This window comes from Leopardus geoffroyi, chromosome A1 (assembly GCF_018350155.1).
Source record: "Leopardus geoffroyi isolate Oge1 chromosome A1, O.geoffroyi_Oge1_pat1.0, whole genome shotgun sequence".
In the NCBI taxonomy this organism is placed as follows: Eukaryota; Metazoa; Chordata; class Mammalia; order Carnivora; family Felidae; genus Leopardus; species Leopardus geoffroyi.
In genome coordinates, this window is record NC_059326.1 from 57,976,019 (window position 1) to 57,985,674 (window position 9,656).

At 32.3% G+C, this 9,656-nt stretch overlaps 1 pseudogene; it reads right to left on the reverse strand.

Moving 5' to 3' along the window:
• Positions 1 to 450: 450 nt before the first annotated feature.
• LOC123609643 lies at positions 451 to 9,388 on the reverse strand (annotated as a pseudogene).
• Between the last annotated feature and the right edge of the window lie 268 nt (positions 9,389 to 9,656).

Consider the following 9,656-nt stretch of genomic DNA (forward strand, 5'->3'; position numbering starts at 1 on the left):
CATTCTTTTCTGTTGTAGGTCACATATGCATCAGGAATCCGGTTTAACTCCTTTATCCATCCTAGAATCTTCTCATGAATCCTATAAGCAATGATGCTGATGACATATGGGCACAAGCACCACTCGCCAGGCTTCCAGTCCTTGGCTTCCCTGACACCGTCACCAATCAATCAGCAAGACATCCTGAAGAATGGCAGATGTCACCTTCTTCTTCCTTTTTTTCCTTCATTTGTAATCATAAAAAGACTGTGTGATAAAAATCCAGTTAGAAGTCTCACGTCCCTGAGTGCCTCTGTCTGCGGCATGCTCCCAGGGGAATATATCATTTGATGTCCATTTCATGTCCTCTTCTGTAAGCTGCCGGCACCATCCTTAAATTTGTATTTTGAAACCTGCATCAGTGATGGGTTGTGGCCAAGAAGTGATTCTGGAGCAAAAGCAGCACAATACAGCTCCCTGATGATTGGTTATTCAGGTAAGGGGGCACTACACTGTTCCTTTAGCAGCATCTCCATCATTCTAATTCCCTTCTGGGTTCCTTGTCTTAAGAATGAGCTGGCAAAAGTTTCCAAAATGCAGTAGAGAAAGCCAGCCCCTGTGATTGAAATCCTGCCTCTTTGAACTAACTCTGTTCAATCTAGATTTTCCATAATTTCCCAGAAAACAGTCTTCCTTCATAGATGCATATTGCGTCCACGTAGGGCAGTGGCTGCACGTAGCCATGCTTCTTTCCTGAGGATTGAGCTATGTTTCCTCTTGCAAATGGATACTAGGTACATTTAAAATGCTCACTTTTCTTAAAATTTTTGGAACCACATTCTGACAGACTGCAATCTTCTTTCTATAGATGATTCCTTTTGACACATCTCTTTTTTTCTCCACAGTTTTATGGAGTTGACTTTTTCCCCCATGGGGTTAGAATACTTTATTTATACTCTATCTTCTCTTTATTTTTTTAATTAAAAATTTTTAATGTTTATTGATGAGAGAGAAAGAGAGCAAGTGCAGGAGGGGTAGAGAGAGACAAAGACACAGAATCCTAAGCAGGCTCCAGGCTCTGAACTGTCAGCACAGAGCTGGACGCAGGACTCGAACCCATGAACCACGAGATCATGACCTGAGGAGAAGTGGGTCGCTTAACTTACTGAGCCACCCAGATGTCCCTCTTTCTTCTCTTTATTACTCCAAGGTGGTAAAGATTTCTGCAGACTACTTCTCTTGGACAACTAGAAGTTCTCTGTCCCCCTGTCTGATGTCAGAGCTCATGCTCTTCCCATTTGCACCATTCTGCTTCATGTTGTACCTAATCTTTTTTCAGAGGAAGCTGATGACCCCCACTCAAAATCTGGTGCATGTCCACCCTTACCCACATCCCCAGGTGCTGGACATCAGGCTCTGCCCTCCAGCCACAGAAGACCACACCTACCCTGCCAAAGGGGCCTGCCCCCCCACCCTCCCCCCACCCCCTGCCAACACTCTACAGTATTTAAATTAGATCTCTCTGGGCACCTGGTTGGCTCAGTCAGTTAAGACTCCAACTTTTGATTTCAGCTCAAGTCATGATCTCATGGTTGGTAGGGGTTGAGCCCTGGGTTAGGCTGTGTGTTGACAGTGTGGAGCCTGCTTGTTTTTTTCTCTCTCCCTCTCTCTCTGCCCCTCCTCCGCCTGCTCTCTTAGTCTCCCTCTCTCTCTCAAGTAAATAAACATTACAAAACTGGATTTCTCCATCATTAAATATCCATTATACTAGAAGGAATGAAAACATATGTATTTATTATTTAAATATTAGACACAATGTCCATTTCAAAAAGCATGGATTTAAGTTTGACTTAATAGCTTGAGAGCTTTCTTTAAAAAATCAGAAGAGAAAGCTATTTATAACAAAGATAGCATTCTGAGACCTTAATTATTTATGTAATATTTAAAAGATCAAATAAACTGTGTGTGTGGGGAGGTGTAGGTGTGGGGAGGGCTGGGGAAAGTGATTAATATAAATGTAGTTGTGGCTAACATAAATAAAATGGCAATGGAAAACTAATGAGTGAACTTTTATACCATGTGCTAAGAACTTGAATGGAATTTTATATAGTTTTTCTTGTTTTTTTTAATTTTTATTTTAAATCTTCACATGAGACCAATTGGAGACTGTGTATTATCTGACTTTTATTAATGAGAAAGCTGAATCTGAAAGATTTATTTTCACACATTATAGATCACTGAAATTAAAAACAAGAGACTCTCACTTATAAGCCTGTATTCTTTCTATGGGTCATGTATTATTGTCTATTTCATGTCTATTTCTTTCATACCACTACCTCAGTCATATCCCTACATCATTGTTTCATTGGTCCAAATCGTTGAAATAATATACTGTTAAGAAAATCCATGAGGTATTTCAATGTCACAATTTATCTCAATGTAAAATGGAAATAATTATCCAAGACCTGTCAATAGCATGTCTCTTCTACAATAACTGAGATAATAGCATGAGAAAGTGTAAGTATTTTAGAAATTCTAAGATGACAGAAAGTGCACGATGTCATATGTAAATTGTTTGTATTCATCTATTGTAATATTTGAAAATGTTTTTATTCTTTAACAGAATTATACAAATGAATGTTATCTGACTTCTGTTCCTGATTCATATTCATTTAACTCTTCTTTGGATAAGACATTGCTCACAACATAATAATCATAAATATAAGGCATAAAAGAGAAAATGGTTATCTGGTATTATCAACACATACTAAACACTTTAAATCTATTGTTAGAATATATGTCTTTAACTTGCATGCCACCATGTCAAAATCAGAATAAAGGTGATGACTTTTTCTGCCTTTTCCCATTATAAAAATATGAATACTTTTAGGCATGATAATTCTCTTTATTGTTAGGCTTCTGTGCTATTGGATACCATGAAGAACGTTTTAAATCTTATTTTTGCAAAGCATAAAACTCAAACATGCTTTTGTTGATAGTATTTCTTACTTTACAAGGAAAAGTAGCATATTTCAGGTAGAATTTTAATGTTTTTGGCTTCCCAGCTTCTCACACACACATTTTGACTTGTATTTCACTGGCCCAACAATTATTTTGAATATTTATGAATCCCATTTTCTTGTTTCCCAATTTTTGATTTATGTTCTGAATAGTTGTAGTAATCATATAATAATAATAAAGTATGGGGTTGTTTTGGGTTGCTTTATACCCATTATTTTTTGGGTGGGTAGAGGAGATGAGTGATATCAGACAATGAAGATTGTTTTATTATGACTGTATTCTTACCTGCTTAAATTTAAGGTTTGTTCCTGTGTTTAGAGATAGAAAACAAAAAACAAAACAAAACAAAACTTAATGGAAAGATGTTGGTGAAAGCTGGTAACTTATGGAGCTAATATGGCAAGGGTATCTTGGTGTAAACTTTTATATGCAGGGCTACAATGATAACATTTTGCAGAGTATCAGAGATAAGGCCATTTTTCCTAACTTTCCATAGAAGTTACCAATGTTTTGATTCCAAGAATACATAGAAACTTTTGTATCATCAGTAAAAGTAGACTGTACATGAATGCTATTATGTCAATAACAGTGGCACCATGAAGTCTTCCCAAATAAGTGACAGGGTTTGTTTTGTTTTTTGTTTTGTTTTGTTTGTTTATTTGTTTGTTTGTTTTTTGTTTTCTTTTGTGAGCATACATGAGACAATTCATTGTGAATTCTCATAAGAATGGGAAGGACACATTAAGGAATGTCTAATTTCCAACAATAAATATCCTGAGGCCACCATAATTTAGGCACAAAAAGGACAGGTAACATGGCTTTGCTTTGTGATCAAAAGCTTGGGGCATTCTAGTTGAAATGTTAATAGTAGTAATTACAACAATAATGAAAGAAATCATTGAGACAGTATTCTCAGGATTCAACATATAGTTTCTGTTTTCCAACTTGACATTAATCATATGATATATGTGATATGGCTATTACTATCACTGTTTTACAGATGAAGAATTTGAAATTCAAAGATGTTAAATAACTTTTCCAAGGTCACATAACAACTAAATAGTAGTCAAGACTGAAATCAATTGCTCTTACTCTAACCGTGCTATCAATCAGCATTGCTGGGTTCATTTGGTGCATTTTAACACATGAGAAGTACTTGTTTTGTACATCAGTAAATACAGACTAAAACAACTGGCAAAACTGAAAAGATGGAGTCTGAAACTGGAATAAAGTAGAATATTACAAATAGAATACTTGTAAAGGTAAAAAATTAAGAAATTATTTTCACTTGAAGATCTAATCAGTTTATATCTTGTTATCCAGAACTCTATCATATGCCTACTTATATATGACAAGAAGTTCAGAAATGCGCTTCATTCCATGTACCCAAACTGGCAGCTAGACTCTCCACTATGTATAGTACAACTGAAAAGTGGACAGGGGAGAGATAGATAGATAATAGATGATTGGGAGATACTGGTAGATGCAGGAGCTATTTAATATTAACACTCAATTAAAATATATATTTAAGATAAATCTCAATAGAAGTAAAGCAAAAAATTTCATATTATTTGTCTCATGTTAAATTGCACATTTTCTATTTTTGTTGTTGTTGTTGTTGGCTTCTTAAATTGCCACTTACTTGTTTAGATTATTCACAATTGGCTAAAGTTTAAGGACTAGTATTTCATAAATTGTTGGGGAGAAGATGACCAGCTTTGTCAATAAGGGAATTTGACACTGTGTATCAAAAACATAAATTATTCTGTACAGAATACAATCTCTACAGGGACAGAAAACCTGGCAGTAAGTGCCAGTGTTCTGAGATGAATGCCAGGCCCCATACAGACATGCACCAAATATTGTTTGAATGAATGAGTTAAATACCTCTAATTCTAGTAATTCTGATACCAGAAAAGCATTTTAAGGAATAAAACAGCTTAGCATTAAACATATGTAAAAGAGTGCTAAATTTGACCTTCTTTCCAAAACTAAAAATGGAAACAATATACATATCCCAAAATATCAGACTGCTTGATTAAATTACATTGTGTTCATACAATAGGATAGTAGAGATTTATTTTAAAAAAGCAATAATTATGAATATAGTAAAACTTTGGTTGGGGAGAATAAATCGTTCTGGAAACGTGCTTGTAAGTCAAAGCACTTGCGTATCAAACTGAATTTCAAGAACCATTGGCTCAGTTGTGATCATGTGACATTTGGTGTCAGGTACTACTTATATTGCAAGACATCTCTCATTTATCGAGTTAAAATTTATTAGAAAGGTTTGCTGTTCTTGCGGAACACTTGTGGAACAAGTTACCCACAATTTTTACTGTACATGGAGAAATATTTACTGTATAGGGAGATGTTTATGCTAAATGAAACAGCAGTTGCTAAATATACATAATATGAGATACAGTGGTAACAGCACACCATTTTACTGCTACTCTATAAAGCAAATGTATAATGAATGTTAAATAGTACTCTCAGGTTAATTTCATCTTTACAACAGATAAATTTAATCTTAGACATCTTCAGATTTATGAGGTCACTATTACTAATAAATTGTTAATTATTTTAAGTCTTACATCAGCCCTATGAGATCTGTACCATTTAATTCCTGTAGAAACTGAAACCCAGAAAGCTTATTGACTTTGTTCTAGAATACACATTAAAGACTAGCAAAGAGAGGGTTTGAAACCAGAGAATCAAGCTCCTGAGCTATTCATCTTAAACTTTCTATTCTATGCCTGAAGCCATATGCATTATAATTTATTTAGGTTTTACCTTGTGTGTTGGGTTATAGTAATATTTGTTTATTTTCTTATAGTGAATACACACTACTTTTATAACCAGAAAGCTTAAATAGGAAGTGAAAAAATTTTTAAAAGGAATAAAGTAATATAAAGGCATTTGGAGTAGAAGACAAATAGTTTGCACAACAAATTACAAATGTCCAGGAATCAATACAGTTAGTAACATTATTAGAGTCTGAGGCTGACTGTGGTATAGTATTGGGGCATTATGTCAAAAAGCTGTGGAGAAACATGAGAGGGGCCATTGCTACTTTTTTGAGCTCTAATTCTGTGGTTAATGTTTCAAGTTGTGATTTCCCTGACTCTTATGTGTTTTCTCCTTTCCATGGTCTAGTAAGTACCAACTGACAGGATCAGAACTTAATAGATCGTTTGATTTTAGTGTAATTTAAAAAATAAAATGCATTTTTTATTCATGGATAAAATATTAAAAATTTCCTGACTTTAAAAAAATAGAGAAAAGTTGAGAAACATATTTATTATGTCCACTGAAATTTTATTTAAAATCTATGTCACCAGAATGCAAAACCATTTGATTGAAATCCCTAGCACTCTCTGAATTCAATAAAAAAAGTCATATTAAATGTTCTTTATATTTTATATTTCTCTATTTGTCATTATATTATGCTGAATTTTATTTTATAAAGATGCTTCTTATATAAAAAATTAACAAATTTTCTATAAAAATATTGCATATCAAAGGTTAAAAATCTAAAGAACATTTATCAATGTTTCTGCTAAAAACAAATTCATTTTCAACAATAATATTTTTCGATGAGTCATTTTGCAACCCAACTCATGTCTTGTTAATATTACATTCTTATTTTGAAATCAAATCTGTATAAGACTATACTATATTTGGAATAAAATGCCTATGATTAAAAAAAGAATCAGTGGTTCTGAAATTAGAATACTATTTGTATTTTTTCAGTGGACATAGAATTACTTTATTTGAAGTTCTTTCTAAATGCAGTGTACAGAATTGTCTTTATATTTCAAAATAATTTAAATCAAAATTTAAAGTAAAGCAAAATCCTTTTAATCTGTAACTTAAATAATGTCTAAAGTTCACAGTGGATATAACAGAAAGTCAAGATATCTTGACAATTGAAAAGGACATTTTCAGTTTTCAGTTAGTTCTATACATGTCTATAATATATATATACATATATATATATGCTTATGTTATAGACATATATATATGTGTATATGTCATACACACATATACATACGTTCTCATATATTAATACACACATATATGAATGAAACCTGAAAATATACCTACATATATTATATATATTTATCCAAAAGGTCTTTAAAGTCCCTGTAAATGTTATAGTTACTCCTTCAATGCAACGAAAAGGAAGAAAAGCCATTCTCAGCTATGAAGTGGTTGAAAAGAGCACCTTGTCCAAATCTCAGTGGGGGAGTGTGAAATTCTTTAATATCTAAAGTGTGCAATATCAGAGCAGCATCAGATCAGGACAAATCAGATCTTAGTAACTGAGAACATAGAAGGAGAGTGTCTTTACACTCTAAAATTTATCAACATGAACATCAGAAAGATTTAAAATTAAAGGAGGGATTCATATTCTGTTGTGGAGACAGAGAATAACCTAGAACCAACATAGTAGAGAAATAAATATGCCTTTCAAGAAAAAAAAAATCAGTGCTGTCCTATAGCCATGCAAGGCTAAAATTTCATATGAGCTCATGTTAGAGGATTTGCATTGTGATCACAGTTTATTAAATTTAAATTTTTCTGTAAATAGTCATATGATAAAATAAATACCATAAATTATTACAACATAATTCTTTTGCCCATTTATCACTTAAAATGTATTTAATTGTTTACAATCTGTTACAATAGTAATTCCTTTTTTGAACATTCTTATATATTGATCTCTTTTAACAAGTGCAAGTACCAATCTTTTTGATCCTAGCCCATCTGTATAATTTTAAAAATGATTAAAAATCTCCTCAAATATTTTATATGGTCTATATTTATCAATACTCTTAGAAATTAAAATTAAGATATTTCAAAATACTTGCTTATCAATTTACTTAATAATAATAACAATTATAATAAGATACTATTATATGTTAATGCATTTTATTGAAAATAATATTATCCTAAATAAGTAATTAGAAGAATACCATTGGTTTACACCTTAACAGAAAAGATCTGGACTATCATTTCTATTCTTGCATTCAATCTCTTGCAATAAGTTTTTCTGCTTGAAGAATATAAGGAAAAGTTGGCCTCACACAAAAATTATGTTGGAAAAAAATAGAAGTATTTTAGTAGTCTTTTTCAGATAATTGTAGCTATTTTTGATACTATATTCCATCTTGACCAGTGGTAGTTTCTTAAAAATTAATCATAATGTAGAATCTGAATCCATATCAATGAATCTTTTACACTTTTGTATTGTAATATTAGTTAGTTTACCTTTGAATGGGTATTTTACCCATATTTGATTTTGTATCATATGTCTTCAATGAATTCTACAGATCTTCCTAATATTGACACATTTTATTTTTCATATTAAAAAATTGGAATTAATAATATCTCCATTTACTATCAGAGAAACTTGAAATGTTCGAAAGGTACTACAAGTTTCTGCAATTCTAATACTTGCTTGAAACTGACATTTTTTAAACTGTGTATAATGATGAAGAAAGATCACTATTGGTATCGTTTGGTGTATATATCTTGATAAGAAACCAGAAGTGTTACTTACTATCGTTTCTGCATCAAAAGTGCAAACATCAATACAATTATTTCAACATAAAAAAATGACCATGCAAAAGGGTTTTTCAGCACTTTGCATATTTCAGTAATATTGGTATTTTTTTTGCCAAGCATTTCCATAAATTATCTTTTATGATGGTTAGTTTGCACTTATTCTCAACTAATGTCAGCAAAAAGTTAAGTATAGTCACATCTGTATGTGCATTTGTAAGTCAAAAGTACAACCTGAAGACAAGATGCTAACTCAGTCTTCATGTTTTCAGCTAAAAACTTTGTTTCACTGAAGTTTTAAGATTTACTCTATCATTTAAAAGTATATTGGCAAGACTTTTTTTACTAGCTTTTCATCTGGCAGGCATTTACTAATGTCAACTACACAAGGCCTTTTCAATTTCCCAGCCATCATGTACCCTTATCCAACCAATGAAATACAAAGATTTACCCTGTGAGAGACTCCATGACTTTTTCAAATGACTTTCAGCTCTAGAAAAGATCATCATGCTTACCTTTAAAAGATTCAAGTATTTTTTTCCTTTAAACTCAGAGTGATTGGTTTCAAAATGATGCCATATTTTAAATGGCACATAATACTATTTAAAATGTCTGTGGTATAAGAAACAATGAGTCAAATGATTAACATAAAGCTGAGAGATAGATGGTCTTTGTCATATTTTCCTTTCTTAGTTACAGCTGACCCAGTTTGTTTGGACTAGCTTCCTTGTTCATGAGTCAGAATACTCACTGAAATGTCAAACTCATCTTTTTCAGCAGCTATAATCATAGATGGTAAAGCTGTGGGTTGAGAAAACATGTTGACTGTCCCTTTTAGGCCAACATTCCAGCATTAACCAAAGAAAAATATATTGTAAATACATTTTATTTTATTTTAGAGACAAAATATTTTATTCTAAAATATCTGTTTCAAATGAAATTTAAGCATTTGGAAAGTTTTTTTAAATTTTTTTTAACATTTATTTATTTTTGAGAGACAGAGATAGAGTGCAAGAGGGGGAGGGGCAGAGAGAGAGGGAGACACAGAATCTGAAGAAATCTCCAGGCTCTGAGCTGTCAGCACAGAA